The following is an 18646-nucleotide window of genomic DNA, read 5'->3' as shown; positions in this document are numbered from 1 at the left end:
GAGGGCTATACTGCTATTTTGTATTAAATAAAACCAACAGTTAAGGTTTTTTATTTATATTTTTTGAGGAAGGGATGACAGAAAAGTAGAAAAGCAAAGCATTGGGAAATGGAAAACACTTTTTTCAGCTCATCTAAAAATTGAAGAAAAAAAAAGGTATTAGTATAAATATGAAGTAGAATTTAAACCAAATTTTGCCCTGTTCAGCACACTGCTTTCACTGGTTTGCCAAAATTTATAATGGAAAGGGTTGTGTAGGCAGCAGTGGGGCTTCTGAAAACTTCTGTTCCCCTGAAACTTCCAGGACAAGTGCCTCCTCCTCACAGTAAGCCTGCTCCAACTCAAGCAGTAGCAAAATCCTGGGTCGATGCCAACCTAAAAATTGGGCATGGGGAGGAAGGAAGCATTAGGCAACTAAGGGGGGCAAGATAAGGGACTGAGGAAAGAAAATGTCATTACAAGTGGTGTGGCTGACACAGTGGAGACCAGGGACAGTCTAAACAGGAGGTGTGGAAAAAGAAACAGCGTGGAGAAACTTGAGAACAAAACGACACATTTCTGTTAGATGCTAAGGCAAGATGATGATTCCAGAGCATGGAGGTGCCCAGAAAGCAGCAGTGTGTGTGCAGGTACTTGGAAGAAGAAGGGAGAGGGAGACAGTTCTGGAAAGGGAAAAATAATCTCTTTCCTTGTGGTTTTTTTTTTTTTTTCCCATCTCATCTCAAGGCTTACATTTGAATATTTCTTTTCTTAAAGCTTCAGAAGCAGTCATTGGATATTCATCTGTATGAAGGGAAAAGAGAACTGTGCTAAGAGCTATTTCTTTACTAATAATTTTTAAAAATCTGAGCAATTGTCTGGGCGTGGTGGCTCACACCTGTAATCCCAGTGCTTTAGGAGGCCAAGGTGGTGGATCATGAGGTCAAGAGTTCAAGACCAGCCTGCCCAACATAATGAAACCTCATCTCTACTAAAAATAATAATTTAAAAAAATTAGCTGGGCATGGTGGTGCACACCTGTAATCGCAGCTACTCTGGAGGCTGAGGCAGGAGAATTGCTTAAACCTGGGAGGCAGAGGTTTCTGTGAGCCAAAATTGTGCCACTGCACCCCAGCCTGGGTGACAGAGCGAGACTCCATCTTGGGGGGATAAAACAAAACAAAACAAAACAAAAAACCCTGAGCAATTACCTTCACACCTCATGCAGTACATTTGTTCTTCATCAATATCTCATTCCCTTGTTCTCTCCTTCATGCATTTCACATGGTGATATATTTCAGCAAATCAAAATTTTTAGGACAGAATGATATTTACAAAGTGTACATAAAAACTTGAGTAGCACATATAAGTAGCTCAAAGAGGCAAAATTAATGTTCCATTTCTTTCACAGTTCTTTAAAATGCATAGTTACCTCAAGGGGTGTATATTTACTTCATTCTATTGGTAAAAAGTAAAAGTCAAAATTTTAAAACTGAAATATCAGGAGATATATTCAGTGGTGACTTCCAAAATATTTAAAATTAGGTCATATTTTTCTTAGTTTAGCTCTAGGTAGTTTTCTTAAATTCTTTAGTATTTTTTCATTGAATCCACATGGACAGTATTAACTTATTTGATTTTAAAAGAAGGAGGAAAAAAAACCACAGACTTTCCCCCTTAGCTTAATGTTTTGAAAAAATGCATTAGATATTTTCATAAAGGTTATGAGAAGTGCCTTAATTTGACATTTTTGTTCAAGTAATTGCAATTGCATATTTCAGAATACTATGTTACAAGATATCCTAATGAGTTCCTACCTAAGAGTCAAACAGAAAAAAAAGTCTGTAACCTCTTGGTTACTGATTTTCAAGGTCCAAAACTAGTCTTACGAAAGAAGATTTTAAGAACAGTCATGTATTCGATAAATTTTATTTTACACTTTAGAAAAAGTCATTGCCTAGAAGGTAGAACATACTTGGCTCTTTTAATCTTCTTTTAAGCTCTTCTAGTCATTTGCTATTTAAAAGTTGTTACTCATACATGCATTATTCATTCTGTTTAAGAAAAAGAGAAACTAAGGCAGAATTGAAAATTTCCTGAGGAGTACTGTTGATGACAAGCCATAATCCAAGGACTAACTAAATCTATGTGGCCAACTTCAATTGTCCTCCTAATCCCCAAGAAATTCTTGTAAACATCACTAGTCTTTCCCTTCTCGTACACACGACAGTTTCATAGTTTCCCCTCAGGTATGCTGTCCCATTCCTGCTATCTTCTCTCAACTGATGTCAATATCCACAAAGAAAACAGAGATTACTATATACGAATCCTCTCAACATTCCCCCCATCTATCTACAAATAGTCTATCCATATCCAATCCTGGTTCCTTTCCATATCCTCTGGCCCCATTATTTATGCCATTTGTGCTCATGTAGGTGATGAAAAGATTAAAAACTCTGTCTCCACCATCATTATCATGCTTTTAAAAGTCAATAACCACGGCCTCAGTTTTCTTGCCCATCAGTCTTTACTACAGTATGGTTTTTGCCCCAGTCACTATTAAAATTTCTCATAAAAGGTTACTGATGACCTCCAAGCTGTTGTCCAATGAGCCCTTTCCCATCTTTCTCTCTCCTGTCATCTATGAAAATTTTTAATGACAATTAACTTCTCCTTCTCTTCTTTTTTGATGTATACATAACAACTCTCTCTGAGTTTTCCTTCTTCTCCAGTCACTTTCTCTAGTCACCTTCTCATGCTCTTCTCTCTATAATTGCACCTCAAAAAAAAGAAAGTTCTGAATGTGGGTCTATGCATCCTTAGAGAACCCATAGCTTTGATGTTCATATGCATATGAATATCTTTCTGGCGGGGGGGGCCGACTGTAGCTTTCATCACATTCTCAAAAGAATCTATGACTCAAAAAAGTTAAGAACCATTGTCTTAAATGTTGATGTTCCCAGCAAACAACTACTTGTCTGCTCTTCTGGCTTATGCTCTCTTCTTGGGGGCATCTTATCTATTTCTATGACTTCAAATTACACCTACATTTCATTAGCCTCCAAGTTTTTTATCTCCAGTTTTCACCCTTCTCCTAATCTCTAGATTCATACTGACAACTGTCTACCAGACATCTCCTTTCGGACTTAACATTGGAAAGATAATGGACTAACTCATTATCTTCCCAATGAGGCTGTTCATTAGTATTCCTTAAGAAAGCATAATATACCTATTACCCAAGACATAAACTTGGCGGTTTTTCTAGACTCCAAACTTCTTTCTTACCACCTACCTCCACAAATTTTCATTGATTTCTCAGCTTTATTCCTGTCTTTTCCTTTCCAATGTTACAACCAAAATTCAGACATTTCTCCCTCATGGTCCTGTGCCCTAACCTACCTCCCTGGTACCTCATGCTCTCCAGATTTATTCCCTCAATCCCCTCAATCGGCACCATCATCCAATTTTTCTTCTTAAATGCCAACTGGAATATATCACTGCTCCTACTTAACACCCTTAATGGTTTCTTATTACAATGAAGACTTTGGCTACAACTTTCTCTCCAGCTCTGCCCACCAGCCTCTTCTCCCACATCCTGCCTCACAAGTCTTTGATCTGGCCATAGCAAACTTCAAGTTAACTGAGCCACTAGCCTCTGTCACGAATCTTATTTCATACTCTATGCCTGGAGTGTCCACTCCCTGCACTTGTCCACAAAACAAATTTTGACTTACCTCTCTAAGCTGGAATGAGATGTCATCTCTTTGGTAAAACTTCCCTTGCTACAGATGCTTCTTTCCCTTTTCTTCATCTTTACTATTGTACTTATAGTAAAAATCTGTTTTCTTGTCTCTTCTCCTTGGCCCCTATCCCAATTAAACTCTCCTCATTGGAAGGGAATTTTTCTCTTCTTATTTGAATCCACAGTGACTAATCTATTTTTTGTGGCTCAAAAACTGTTTCTAAAAAATGAATGCGAACATTGGGTTAAGTTAGTATAGTCTAAAAAATAGGTAAGTCACTTTTTACCATGTCCATTCAAGTCACGAAATTTCTGCCAAGGCATTGGGTCCCAGTCAGCAGTCAGCGGGAAATGGGAAAAGGAGTCAACAAGGGAGACTAAGTTGGTCCAGAGCTGACTCTTGAAGGGAGAAAGTCAACAGTCCAAATAACAATGGCCACGAGCCTGCAGAGAATGTGGGTGAAATCTGGGCTAGAGTGAGACCAGCTTGGCTTGAATTCTAACTCTACTATTTACTAGCTGGCCTTGCATACAGGCTTAGCCTCACATTCATTCAACACATATGTATGGCATGTGCCAGGCGTAAGGCATTATGAGTGCCTGAGATGCCAAGCTGAGTCAAAACAGACCTAGTATTTGTCCTTATGGAGCTTGCAGGCTGGAAGGGAGCTGACCATTAATCAAGTAAGTAAAAAATTAAGACTGTGATAAAGGGCTTCAGAGAAGTACACGGGGTTCTTTGAGAATGTGTACTTTGGCTTAACTTGGGGGTCAGGAACAGCTTGCTTGAGAAAGGATGGCAGAACTGAGATCTGCTCAGTGAGCAGATTTTAAACAGGTGAAGGAGGGGCAGCTTTTTAAGCAGAGGAAAGATCAGTTGCATAAGCTCTGGGAGGACTCTGGCAAGCTTGAGGAACCCAAGGAAGCCAGTGGCTACTTTGCAGTGCTGTTGTGAGGATCAAATAATGCATGTAAAGTAGGTGCAAATGTTGGCACATTGTAAGCAGTCAACAAATGCTAGTTACTATACACAGGATCAATATAAAGTCCCTTATTGGTGCAGTGTGGTAGCAGGAGTCCCTAGACAGTGGCAATACCCATAGGAAAAAGCAGCTTGGAGATTCCTGGGTGATGGGAGCTGGAGGGGTGTGATCAACGGAGGGTCTCTGTAATGCATTGTGGGTATAGGGAGTAAGGTTCAGAATGAAAGAAGGGACGGTAAAAATAGTCCCAAACAACCTTCCTTTTCTAGTTCAAGTTAGCACATACAGGCAAAGTTGGAATTATCTTATTTCTTTAACTTTAAAATAAATTAGAAATGTCTTATCAAATTATTAATTTGCAGGAAATTTAAAGGGTAGAGAAACAAACTACACCAAAAAGATGTAATCAGTAAAATCCAGACTATGGAAAACTCTATGGGGCAAAAACCTAGTTTCTTTAATACAAATTTGAAGGAATGAAAAAAAGAAATACATGGAGAGGAAATCTCCATATATTTTCCAGAATTATGCAAGACAAGTATTTTATATATTGTGTATATATTCCATACATAATATATATTATACATTACATATATTATTCCCAGTATTATACAAGGAAATCTCCATGTATTTCCCAATATTATACAAGGCGAAACTACAGAAGAAGTCTTATTCCCTACCTTTGAGAATCTCTGATAATAATGCTATTTGCCTGAACTTAGCTAATAAGAGTATCTGCTTCTGTTTAAATTAAATTCAATATTGTATCCTATATAACCAATTTCCTGTATTACAGTTTGAATAAAGAGAAATCACAGACTAGGTAAAATGGTATTGTGATTAAATTCTACTGTGTTTATATTTCCAAAAGTAAGTTCGATTTTCATAAGTCTTGCCTTTTACCCTAGGAATCCATTTCAACCAATAGCTCTGATCAAAGGTTTAAAAGTAAATTAATTCCAATCAATTAAGAACAAAATCTTTTCCAAATTGAGATACACACAGAAGAGCAAATCATTATATCTGGCTGATCTTTCCATGTTCATGCCTTCTTTCATTCATTCACCCAGTAAATATTTACTGAGTTTACACCATGTGCCAGGTTCTGCTCTAGGCACTAGGGATGCAGCAGTCAACAAAAGAAGTAAAAACCCTTGGCCCTCATGGAGCCTACTTCTGATGTGATAAAGAAGAGGAGACACATAATTTTTAAATAAATATTTAAATTAACATATAATATATCAAGTAATGACAGGCACTATGTGGAAGACTTCAGTAGAGAAAGATGATAGAGAATAAAATGTGGCACATATACACCATGGAATACTATGCAGCTATAAAAAAGAATGAGTTCATGTCCTTTGCAGGGACATGGATGAAGCTGGAAACCATCATTCTCAGCAAACTAACACAGGAACAGGAAACCAAACACCACATGTTCTCACTTATAAGTGGGAGTTGAACAACGAGCACACAGGGAGGGGAACATCACACACTGGGGCTTGTTGTGGGGTGGGGGGCTAGAGGAGGGATAGCATTAGGAGAAACCTAATGTAGACGACGGGTTGATGGGTGCAGCAAATCACCATGGCACGTGTATACCTATGTAACAAACCTGCAAGTTCTGCACATGTATCCCAGAACACACACACACACACACACACACACACATATATATATGCATGGTAGGGGATTGCTGTTTCAGAGAGGACAGACTCAGAAGACTGCTGGGCTGGGATGTTTTACTAGAGACTGGAATCAAGTGAGAGGGCAAGCTATGCAGATATCTGGGGGAAGAGCAGAGGGAATGCTTAGTGCCAAGTCCTTCAGGTAGCAGCGTACCTGGCACATTCATGAAAATAGCGAAGAGGCCAGTGTGACTGTACCAGAGCAGATGGGTACCATGGTTACGAGCATGCAGCTCAAGGGGAAGCAATGCCTTAACCCACGCAAAGCTGTCTGGAAATCCCAGAGGAGGAACCCAGGAAAGCGCCCATAATAACAAGATCAGTTTTAAACATCCTCTGGGGCCAGAGGAAACTCTGTAGGTGACATCAACTCCTGTCTGCCTCTTACCTCTGATCTCTCTTGTCCATGATCCCGCTCCTGGAGGAACTAGACCCTACTGAGAAGGGTCTACCATGTTGCAAACAACCACGCTGCAGCTAAGGGAGAGGAGAATCTTAACTTTAAATAAAGGTCAGAATTTTAACTACCCCACAGGAGATTTTAATTACTGCCATGAGAATAATCTTAGCACTAAAGTAATCAGAGGACATTTTATTATCTCAGGCTGACTACAGCAATCCCAGGATCTGCCTGAGCATCCATCCAAAGACCCAGAGAGAAAGTAGCCTAGTGATAGGTTTGCAGGAGCCGCTGTGAGAGAGAGTAAAGATCGCTCTGTCTGATTACACATGATGGCATTTTGCTGCTTTGGTGTAATAATTTATGTAAGGATGTTAAGAGTAAAAGAGGGGCAGCAGATCTGCCATTTGTAACGTTAGCCAAACTCACAGTCTGTTTTTTTGTTTGTTTGTTTTTTGCCTGCTTAACACATGCCAGAATATTAGGACACACCTGAACCCTCCTTCATTGCTTTTTACCTATATTAAGTTACACCTTTAGCTTTTCAACTTTTAAGAGTTGTTTTCTGCAAATTTTGAGTACTTGCAATTCCTGTTCCTAGATGCATACCTATTTAATGGTAATCACTCTCTTCTGAAAGCACAGCATATGACAGTATTTTACAGTCAAAATAAATGATTATATGACAAATGAGAGCAGACACTATAGTTAGTCAAGTTGATTCACTAAAAATATACATACACACACATAGACACATTAAAGTTGAATCAACTGTCATCTTTTAGTGATGACTGTTGATCTGATGTGATGAGAGTTCCCACACGTGGATAGGTGGATTCGGCTCCTGGATGGTCTGGAACATCGTTAACTCATACAGACTGATTCTGGCCCCGGTTCAAACTTCTAAGCCTTTGTTCTTGAGGCTCAGAGGATGGCTTTGAAGTTCAGGATAAAGCTCTTCTAACACACCATTACCAAAGAATAACCTTTTGATTATGATCTCATGAAAGTATAATCAATAACTTACATAAGTTAAAACCATGGCAAACAGTGATGGTTCTGTAATTGGACCTTTATGAATTCCATATGTTACAATCTCTGCATTAGCTAACAGTTCTGCATAATATACATATCTCTTTCCCAAACATAGTCGCTGAACTTTCTTAAAAGACTATGAAACTTTTCACAGCTACTGTCAGCCTTGAACTCTTCAAACCCCTAAGCGTGGGTGTAGTACCTAAAGGGCAGGATTTTTGGAAAGTCTGAAAGGACAAATATTTCTCCCAGATCCAATAAACAGTCATTTGCGGAAAGCAATTTAATCAAAGACAGTAACTTTTTAACCTAATCGCATGGCTTGTGTGCTTTGAAAAATATATCGGGGGAAAAAAAAAGACTTCCGACAAATCATTGTTAAAATATGAGTGAAAATATATTCATTTAGCAGACATGCTCTCATGTGAAGATCCCAAATGCCTGGGAAGCCATTATATCATTAACCACATTATCTAGGGTTTATATTTGCTTTCTCTTTCTCATTAAGTGAAATTGCATTATTAGCAAATTAGAAAGGTGGGTGTTTAGCTTGATTGCCTTCACTTTGGGAGGAAGGGCAGTAAGCATGAAAAAAACAAAACCAACAGAATTTTCTGATCTATCTAAGGGGGCAACAAAGAAGTGTGAATTGAAGGAGCACTTAATGACAGAATAAAAGATATCCAAGGAAAGATTAGTCCCATCTTTTTGTACTAAACATGAGATCTTTAAAGAGAGATGAATATGTAAAGCCAAATGCAATAAATGAAGAGGGCACACATCAAAGGAGTTATTTTTGTGTCTTGGCTTCTTCCTTCTCAATAACTATTACTAACTTCCCTCCCATTCCCCACTCTATCATCACCTTAGTCAATTTTGTTACCTGTTATCATGGATTCTCCTCCTCCTCCTCCTCCTCCTCCTCCTCCTCCTCCTTCTTCTTCTTCTTCTTTTTTTTTTTTTTTAACAAGGTCTTTCTCTGTCACCCGGGCTAAAATGCAGTGGTGCAATTTTGACTCACTGCAGCCTCCATCTCCTGGGCTCAATCCATCCTCCCACCTCAACCTCTGCAGTAGCTGGGACTACAGGTGCATGCCACCACATCAGGCTAATTTTTGTATTTTTTTTTTGTTTTTTGGTAGAGGCAGGGTCTTACTATGTTGCCTAGGCTGGTCTTGAACTCCTAGGCTAAAGCAATCCTCCTGCCTCGGGTCTCCCAAACTACTAGGATTACAGGTGTGAGCCATAGTGCCCAGCTTGAATTTTTCTTTATTTTGGAACATATTTGAAAGTTGCCAAAGCCAGGTCTGAGCAAATTTGTAGGTCTCTAGATTCTCTAGTTCAAAATAGCATGCTCAAGCAATCCTTGTGGCTCTACTGCCACTATAGATAACTTTTCCTCTTGTAACTATGTTAGTAGCTTTCAAATTAGAAATACTGACTCACAATGCATTCATTGTACTCATTTGTATTAAAAATATGATATTTGGCCCCATATCTCCTCTATTTGATTATAATTCCTAGAGGCAGAGATGATAACGATCTATCAGTCTATTTTCAATAGTCCAGTTTATTTTGTAAAGGTAATTTCAAGTGTCTTGCACACAAAAAAAGGATGATCAAAGACCAGTAACAGCAAAGGGGAGAGAGATCAGGTTTTTGAATATCTTCAGTATAACTAAAGAAAATATCAGTGAGCTTATTAGGACTCCAGTTGTAATAGAAGGAAATAGGCTACATAAAGAAGAAAAGAAAAGAAACAGATTTTGCTCACTTAGGCAGCACATATACTAAAATTGAAACGATACAGAGAAGGTTAGCATGGCCCCTGTGCCAGGATGACACGCAAATTCGTGAAACATTCCATATTTTTCAAAACTTAATTCAAGATGGATTAAATACTTAAATGTAAAACCCAAAATCATAAAAACCCTGGAAGAAAACCTAAGCATACCATTCAGGACATAGGCATGGGCAAAGACTTCATGACTAAAACACCAAAAGCAATTTCAACAAAAGCCAAAATTGACAAATGGGATCTAAATAAACTAAAGAGCTTCTGCACAGCAAAAGAATCTATCATCAGAATGAACAAGCGACCTACAGAATGGGAGAAAATGTTTGCAATCTACCCAACTGACAAAGGTCTAATATCCAGAATCTACAAGGAACTTAAACAAATTTACAAGAAACAAACAACCCCATCAAAAAGTGGGCAAAGGATATGAACAGACACTTCTCAAAAGAAGACATAAGTGCGGCCAACAAATACATAAAAATAAGCTCATTATCACTGATCATTAGAGAAATGCAAATCAAAACCACAAGGAGATACCATCTCATGCCAGTTAGAATGGCAATCATTAAAAAGTCTAGAAACAACAGATGCTGGTGAGGATGTGGAGAAATAGGAATGCTTTTACACTGTTGGTGGGAGTGTAAATTAGTTCAACCATTGTGGAAGACAGTGCGGCAATTTCTCAAGGATCTAGAACCAGAAATACCATTTGACCCAGCAATCCCATTACTGGGTATATATCCAAAGTATAATAAATCATTCTATTATAAAGACACACACACACACGTGTGTTTATTGCAGCACTGTTTACAATAGCAAAGACTTGTAGCCAACTCAAATGCCCATCAATGATAGACTGGATAAAGAAAATGTGGCATGTATACACCATAGAATGCTATGCAGCCATAAAAAAGAATGAGATCATGTCCTTTGCAGGGACATGGATGAAGCTGGAATCCATCATTCTTAGCAAACTAACACAGGAACAGAAACCCAAACAACACATGTTCTCATTCATAAATGGCAGTTGAACAATGAGAACACATGGACACAGGGAGGAGAACAACAGACACTGGGGCCTGTCAGTGGTGGAGGGCAAGGGGAGGGAGAACATTAGGAGAAACACCTAATGCATGTGGGACTTAAAACCTAGATGACAGGTTGATAGGTGCAGCAAACCACCGTGGCACACATATACCTATGTAACAAACCTGCACATTCTGCACATGTATCCCAGAACTTAAAAAAAAAAAAAAAGAAAGAAAGAAACAGATCAATAGAAAAAAACTCGAGGTATCCAAATCAGCAAGGCTGATGTAATCTGATTCATGATTTGTGTGGATGTATGGACACTAAGAGCTCTGAAAACTGGGCCTCTTTTATTCACCTTAGAAAAAAAAAAAAAGAACAGCTCTGAGAATTATACACCAGTCAGTATCAATATTTGTTTTCATGGCTTTATTAATGGCTAGATGAACAACCTAGATACCAACATAGAGTCACAAGATGCAAGCCATGCCATATTAAATTGATGTCTTTGCTCAAAAGGGAGGACAGGAAACAACAGAGATATCTACCTCCATAGTTACAAAATGGGAAATCTAGCCTCTACCATTCTAGGGGATGGCTAAACAATAGACTTAAGAGCCACACCCAAAGCAAAAACCTGTATCAGCCTGGTGGACACATTGCGTGGTATTTTATTCAGGTTAGTCTCAGAAACCAATCTATTAGATACTCTTATTAGTGACTTTGACAAAAGATATGATAGAGACATATCTTTGCCTTTATCAATTCCTGATGTTTTCAAAATGTATAGAAATGTATACAAAATGTATACAAATATGAAGGTGCTCACGTTGCCTACTTCTTTTTCCTACTTTTCCCACTCCCAAGTCTTATCATTGATTCATACTAGTCTATGTTACTTTTCCTGATCCCTCCAAAATCACTTTGTTTCAAAAAATCAAGTCCTTCCTCAACGTTTATTTCTAAATTATCTCCTGCCCAGAGAGTAAATCTTTCCACAGAACTCTTTCTGTTGCCATTTTTATAATTACCTTAGCATTGTCTTTTATGTATTTCTGTCTTTGGTGTTTTCCCTTAATTTTCTTTGATTGTATCGTATCACTTGTGTGATATGATTAGAGGAAATTAAAATTCAAAATGTTATAGTATCATAGAGGAAAAACATGTTTACTAAATGGAAGAAGTGAGGAAGAGAGGAGTTTTAATTCTAGGATTGGCAGATTCTGGTGAAAAGAACTCATCTCCAAGAAGGAGCCAAAGTTATAAAACAAATTAAGAGAAGGACAACAGCACATCAGGGTTAGTACATGTTGTGCTAGCATAATGTCTTTCCTGCTCCAGAGGCAGTGGATAAAGTAAGTCAATTTATGGACACAGACTTTTAGAAATAGGTTAACATAGGGTCAGGCCAATTTTTCAAAGTCATGTAAAAATAGTACTATTTTTAAACATATATATTATCTGACTGTTAAACACTTTTCAACTCTGTTTGAAAAATCTGTATCTGTAGTTCCTTTTGATGCTGTTGGAATGTCCATAATAAGGAATCTCAGAAAGCTTTGTAAACAGGCCAGTCTTCACAAAGCCCTTCTAAGGGAAAATAGCAGATCACAACACTTATACTACTTTAGAGCTGGAAAAATTCTAAGAGATCATATGGGGAAGTGGAGGACCAGGTAGGTTAATTTACATTTCCAAAGCCCAACCAGTCAGGACTGGCTCAGCATGCTTTTTATGATACCATATGGCCCCCACACAAACTACTTCCATTTTGCTATTGTTCAATACCTACCATGTCCTGGGCACTGTGCTGGGCAAAATGGATCATGGCCAGAACTGAGTCACCAAGTAAGCCTGCAACTAGCCCTCTCAGCTACTGCCTCAGAATTGAACATTAAAGTCTGTGTGTGTGTGTGTGTGTGTGTGTGTGTGTGTGTGTGTACTGGACAACACAAAAACAGATCAATGGCCTTCCCCATACTCCATTCCAGAGAAAAACTGTAGGTAACTTTTTCTCTCCACATTTTATAGGAGTGTGATATGGTGATTTTGTATCCTAAGACTGAAGTACAGTGAAAAACTCTGCCCTGGTTGTCAAAAAACATGTGCCCTTTAGCTAGCTCTGTTGCTAACTCCTTCTGAGAAGTCGGTCATCATTTCTAGTCCTTGGTTTCCTCATCTGAAAAGTGAGGTGGTTGAACTAATCTTTAATATTCTCTCCCTTCTAAAAGTTCAGAATTCTAAGGAAGCCCTTAGCAATTTCTTCTAAGATTATATTAATATAGAGTCCTGAGCATTTGGGAAGAGAATATAGCTCATTCTGCGTACATACCTAGGTAGAGAATTGATGAGCTCAAAGTAGACTTAGGTCTTAAAAGTCCCAGCATAATTGTTCTGTACTCTCAGTGACCTAAGATCTAATAAGCAATCTTCTCGGAAACACATGCAAACCTAGAAATTTGGTGCATACATCTCTTTGGAGACATATATTTGCCTTTATCAATTCCTGATGTTTTCAAAATGTATAGACATCTTTTGATAGCCAATTTATGAGATTACTTAGAGTGAGCCAATGGGAATGGTTCAGAATGATTTCCCTCCATCAGATCTGCCCATTTCCCTCCATCAGATCTGCCCATTTCCCTCCTGTTTGCCGCATGTTCACCGCAGCAGATTTTGCTCAAATAAGCCATGTGATGCTCCTGCCTTTGAAGTGGCTACAGAAGATGCTCTGCAGCAGAGAGGCCAGCAGTCTATAAACAATAATTTGTGTATGACTACCAGGCTCCCCTTCTCCCCTACCCGCCACCTTGAACTGTTTTATTCCATAGAGAGCAAATTTAGCAGAAGTTAACAGACATTTCAAAGCCTGAAACAGAGTATTTACTCAGATATCAAGACGGCTGGTTCAAGTGAAGCCAGCTCTTTGGCTGCCTGGGTACTTTCTCCAAAGACTCTCCTGTATCTACTCTTTCCTCTTCTTCCACTTTGATATACAGCTCTGGGAGCACTGATTAGCAAGTTAATTTGCCTTTTCTTTTACAAGCACCCATAAGAATGTATTTGTTAGCTCAGTTTCCTCATTTTTATACAATGTAGTATACACATTCTTTCTCTTAAAAAGTCCTATTTTCCAGCCAGTAATGACAATAACTCTTTGTTTTGACGTTGATCCACTTGTTAATCCCACTCTATTTTGTCCTTAAGAAAATTGAGGAAATAACACCTCTGAGCATTGGGAGAATAAATTGCTTAATATTAAAAAAATGTTAAAGCATTTCTACAAAAATAAATGTTCCAAACTCTGTCATTTTAAAATATTTATGAATAAACGCATGTGTACATGTATATGAAGCATACAAAGAAACTCATAAAAATATTTTACTCCTTCATTTAAAAGTAGTAGAAAATATGCTTCCTTATTATGTTCAAAAGGAATTACTTGGTTTATTTTTTAGTAATTACCTACTAGTTTTGTATTTGTAGGCTAGAAGTACAATTTATAATGTAGTATCCATCTGATGGGTCCCGTGTTCACAATTATAGTCATCCCCATGCAAAGCCTCTAAACTTGAGGGATCTTAACAGCCCTGATGAAAAGGGAGGAGGATCACTCACCTACCACTTACTGATCCCCCACTGCCCCCTACAGTATAAAATTCCTACTGAGAAAAACTCGTCCTAACTGAACAAAAATGTAGGCACAAATCAACAATTATCATTACTACTTGGAAAGCTTCATTTGGAGGATTTTTAAAAAGCAACAAAAGCATACTGAAAAAGAGATTCTTGAATAATTCTGCTGGAAGTATGGAGTAGTCATTACGAGCCATTCAGCAATAATGTATGTGCCAAGAGCCCATAGAATAATTGGCAATTTGACTCAGAAATTCCGCTTCTGGAACTCAGTCTTATGGCAGACATCCTAAAACAGAAAAAGCTTTATGCATCAAGTTGTTCTTCACAGTGTTAATTGTAATAGTAAAATATATATACATATATATATATATATGTAACATTTAAATAGAATGTTTAAATAAACCACAGAATAGGGCCAGGCATGGTGGCTCACACCTGTAATGCCAGCGCTTTGGGAGGCTGAGGTGGAAGGATCACTTGAGCCCAGGAGTTCAAGACTAGCTTGGGCAACATAGTGAGATCCCATCTCTACAAAAACGAAATAATAAAATACCACAAAATATTGTGTAGCCACTTAAAAAAACCATGTTTACAGAGTATGTAATAACATGGGAAACTACCCTACTGCCCTTAAGCAAAAAACAAACAAAAAGGACACAAATCTTCTTAGGCGAATTAACGATATATGAATGCTCTTTTCCCATTCTTCTTTCTCCTTTTTGGTATTTTCCAAATATTTTTAAGGGTGTGCTAATTTATGATGGAAAAATGTAATGAACTTAAAACTCAGTCAGGATTCATATAAAGAAATAGTTATATCCAGGAAATTAAGTACTACAAACTTTAATGAAGTCCAATTTATGTTTTTGATGAGTAAAATGTTTTGCAAGTTATAATTACTACAAAGACAACTAGCAATATAAAAACCTCAATTTGTAACAGAGAGACTAAATCTCAGAGTCAATTTCTCAGTTGTTTGTAAAGAGCCAAGCCAGGAATAAATGTCATGAATATCTAGAAAGAAGCTACCATTTGAGGAGGTCTTACAGTATAAGCACTAGTAATACAGTAATAGTAATTAGTAATTAATTCTGTCTACCGGCCTCAGAGTATAACTCCTAAAGTCTGTTTATTAGTCAAATTGAAGACACTGAAATCAAGCTAATAGAGAAACCAGACAAAAACTGCCTAAAATGAATTTAAGAAATTTTATTAACATTAATCTAGCAAACAGTATTTTGAAAAGTTAATTCTCTCAAAATTTGCTCTATTTTTGTTACAAGTAATTGTATTGTCCATGCTATTTTTCTTACTGTGATTTAAATTCAAATGCAAAACTAAGAACAATGCAGAAATGATAGTGACCAATCATAAATCACAGACATTTTAGAACTGGAAAAAAAAAAACCCTATAATTTACCAATGAGGACAAAAGTGAAATACTTGTCTGAGGACTCAGATAGCTGGTGTGGGAGCTGGTCTGGGACAGGTCTCCTGAGGTCAGCTCAATGTGACACTCTGAGTCCAGAGAGTGGAACACCATTCACTTAGAGGGGCATCTGGGCATCTTGCCAGCATATCCCCCAGCTTGGGATCAGGCGGACCAGCTTTCTTTGACCGAATGACTTTCACCTAGCACTAACAGCTCATTATTACAAAGGGAAGAAAAGACCCTACTTTTTCATTGTCTACCATGTGTCAAGAATTTTGTACACATTATGCAACTGCATTTTGCTGCCATTGTAACGAGTAATTTAATTATTTCCTTTAGTACTTGAAGAAACTGAGGCCCTTAAGAGTTTAGTTGATCAAGATTTAACCTGTGCTGCCTTTTGCTTCTCTTTGATAGTAACTTCTCTCACTGGTGGGCAGTTAAGACAGAATACATGGTATACTGGTCAAAGTTCTCCAGAGAAACAGAACCAATAGGAGTTATATACAGAGATTTCTTATAAGGAAATAGGCTCACATAATTATGGAGGCTGACAAGTCTCATGATCTTCATTTGGCAAGCTGGAGTCCCAGGAAAGCCCATGGTGTAGTTCCAGTCTGATGGTCCTTAAAAGTCAGTGTTTCAGCTGGAAGGCAGTCAAACAGGAGGAGTTCTCTCCCCACAGGAGGGGCAGCCTTTTAGTTCTACTCAGGCCTTCAACTGATTGTTGGAGGCCCACCCACATTAGGGAGGGCAATCTACTTTATTCAGTCTATGGATTCAAATGTTAACCTCATCCAGAAACAGAAACTCCCTCAAAGACACACACAGAATAATGTATGTGACCAAATTGGGCATCCCAAGGCCCAGTCAAGTTGACACATAAAATTAACATCACATGTGATGTTTTGCCAGTATGTTCAGTTCAGGGCCTTGGACTAGGCAGGCAAGGTCCCCAGGTGTGAATTTATGGAGGCACTCATTCCTAGGCTCATACAAGCACCCTGAGTGCCTTGCTTGCTGTGCCCTAGTCCTGGCCCTCTGTCCTACCCAAAAGGGTAGTTTCAATCACATCTCTTAGCTTGCAGTGTTTCATATTGGGTGGACAACTATCTACAACCAAGTAAATACCATTTGAGAAAAGCCTTGAATATATAGAGTTTCTGAAAGAATGGATGGCAAAAAATATCTAAAATATCGAGTACAAAAATAGATGATGGGTAAGTATGTCTATGCTTACTATGTAATGAAATGGAAATCCACTTATATTTTCCACTCAAAATGTTTCCTTATAATTCGAATAGTATTTATTGACTGGGCCCTTATATATTTCTATTGAAAGGCAAAAGCCTTTCTCTAAATCACAAACACACAAATCTTTTGTGCATTATAGAAAAATGCACAAATATTAAAGATCAGGTTTCAATTATTTTACTTTTGGCTAAAGGCCACTTACTATAAATTATCAGTTATTCCTCATATTTAGTTATCTAAAGTTTCACTAATGCATGATTTTTCCTGTTTTTAGGAGGACTGAATGAACTTAACGAGATAAAATAAATGAAAGCTTTTTTTTTTTTTTGAGACAGAGTCTCGCTCAGTTGCCCAGGCTGGAGTGCAGTGGTGCCATCTCTGCTCACTGCAAGCTCTGCCTCCTGGGTTCACACCATTCTCCTGCCTCGGCCTCCCGAGTAGCTGGGACTACAGGTGCCTGCCACCCCGCCTGGCTAATTTTTTGCATTTTTAGTAGAGACAGGGTTTCACCATGTTAGCCAGGATGGTCTTGATCTCTGTGACCTTGATCCTGACCTTGTGATCCGCCTGCCTTGGCCTCCCAAAGTGCTGGGATTACAGGCATGAGCCACCGTGTGTGGCCAAAAGCATGTTTTAAATGATTAAGTACATGAAAGGTATCATTACTGTTAGCAGAATAATAGAACAACATCTTACTTCAATTCAGGAGAGCTGTACCAATTTACACTTCATCTCTCAGTTTATGAGTGAATGCTTCCTCAAATTCTAGACAATATTGGACATGCAATAAACTCTAAACTCAAGCCTGCAGATAACTGAGAAACCAGATGAATGTTCAAACTTTGGGAATCAAAAATATTCAGCCAGTCTGGATTTTGCTCTATTTGGCTTCTGAACTAGATCTTGGATATGATGATTTGATATATATAGGACTCTATAAATGAAACTACGTTTTTAAAAATTGATTTGAGTGGACAGGTAGGCCTACCCCTGTGTAATACAGAGGTAAAATAATATACACGTATGTACATGTATCTTGGCATTTGAGTGCTAGAGTTCAAACCCAGGCTCTGCAGGTGACTAAGGTGTGACCTTGGGAAAGTTGCTTAATTTCCTTGTGGCTCTAACTTCTTACGTGTTTAATGGAAATAAAAATAGTAGCTTCAAGCCCGGGTGACTTGGTGGCACCCTGTCTCTACACAAAAGTTTTTAAAAACTGGGCATGGTGGTGCATACCTGTAGTCCCAGCTACCTGGAAGGCTGAGGTGGAAGGATCGCTTGAGCCCAGGAGGTTGAGGCTGCAGTAAGCCATGTTCATGCCACTGTAATCCAGCCTGGGTGACACAGCAAGACTCCACCCCACCACCAAAAAAATGAGTGCCTTTAGTTCATAGAATTGGTCCCAGTGATAAATGAGATAATCCATGTAAATTACCTTAGAAGAGTAGCTGACAGACAGTAAATGTCCAATATATGCCGGTTCTTATTATTAGGTTAAATCACATAAAATTCAAGCATTTTGACCTATTAAAAAAGACAATTTCAAGCAAGTGCAACCAATACTTACTAAAGTCACTCTATTTTAACTTCCTCTAAAAGTATAAACTCTTCTTGGTCAGGGTCTTGATTTAAACTCACCCTCCACAGCACACAGCAGGATACCCTTC

At 38.3% G+C, this 18646-nt stretch overlaps 1 protein-coding gene and 1 non-coding gene across 3 annotated transcripts in view; one reads left to right on the top strand and one right to left on the bottom strand.

The window, feature by feature from the left end:
• LOC105473451 (WNT inhibitory factor 1) overlaps positions 1-18646 on the bottom strand; it is a 71759-nt gene that overhangs the window by 35929 nt on the left and 17184 nt on the right. The window lies entirely within an intron of this gene.
• LOC112425177 (U6 spliceosomal RNA) lies at positions 9594-9700 on the top strand. Its single transcript, XR_003016225.2, has one exon. It is a non-coding gene; the product is annotated as a U6 spliceosomal RNA (small nuclear RNA).

The sequence above is a fragment of the Macaca nemestrina genome, chromosome 10, assembly GCF_043159975.1.
Source record: "Macaca nemestrina isolate mMacNem1 chromosome 10, mMacNem.hap1, whole genome shotgun sequence".
Lineage (NCBI taxonomy): Eukaryota > Metazoa > Chordata > Mammalia > Primates > Cercopithecidae > Macaca > Macaca nemestrina.
Note: the sequence above shows the minus strand (reverse complement) of the source record. Positions and strands in the feature narration are given on the sequence as shown.